This window comes from Ambystoma mexicanum, chromosome 4q (assembly GCF_040938575.1).
Source record: "Ambystoma mexicanum isolate Mex_15411 chromosome 4q, UKY_AmexF1_1, whole genome shotgun sequence".
Lineage (NCBI taxonomy): Eukaryota > Metazoa > Chordata > Amphibia > Caudata > Ambystomatidae > Ambystoma > Ambystoma mexicanum.
In genome coordinates this window covers 652,205,454-652,206,219 of record NC_090928.1, presented here as the reverse complement: position 1 = coordinate 652,206,219, position 766 = coordinate 652,205,454, and positions in this window count along the sequence as shown.

The window sequence follows — 766 nt, the reverse complement described above, 5'->3', positions numbered from 1 at the left end:
TCCATCCACTTTTTCTGTACGATTGTCATTCCGCTAGCTCTGTCTTTCTCTCCTTTTTGTCTTTTAGCTTCTTCTTCTATCTCTGTCTGCCTGTCCCTTCTTTCATCATGCTCTTTATGTTCATCGGATATGGAGATATAGTTTTGCTCCTTTACCTTTGCTCTCTTCCATGTTATCTTCACTATTATAAGCAGGGGGCGTGTGTGTTGGAATAACATACCCTGCCGCTGGTTCTAACTCCTTTGAAGGATAAATTCCCCGTTTGTCTTCAGTTGTACCGTCGTTCTGATACATTTTCCATAGCTCTAAAACAGCTAACCTTTTCTGCAACTTCTTTCCTGAGTATGCAGCATGTAAGTATGCAGTCATATGTTGCAATACTGTTATGTTATGTAAGGAAAATGTCTACAGCGCACAGCCACCTGAAGGTATCATGGCACTATGGAGGCGAGGCAATACTGTTCTTGGTACCAATCCTTCTTGAGGTCAAGGCATGAACATTTTCTCAGCTGTGCATTTTACCAACTCAGCATGGTATTTCCTAATCTTAGGTCTGTATCTCGGGTAGTGTTTTGCACAAGTGTAAAAGGTGAGCATCTCCCATGATTACAAGTCGCTTTTAACTGTCAATACTTACTGTGTCTTTTGTATTCTGTTATTACTTTGATCACTTACACCACAACAGTCAATTCAGGAAAGCACCATCAATCGCCTCCCATTTCCAAAAACAACTTTGCAAACAATTTTCAAGCCTACACAATAATAT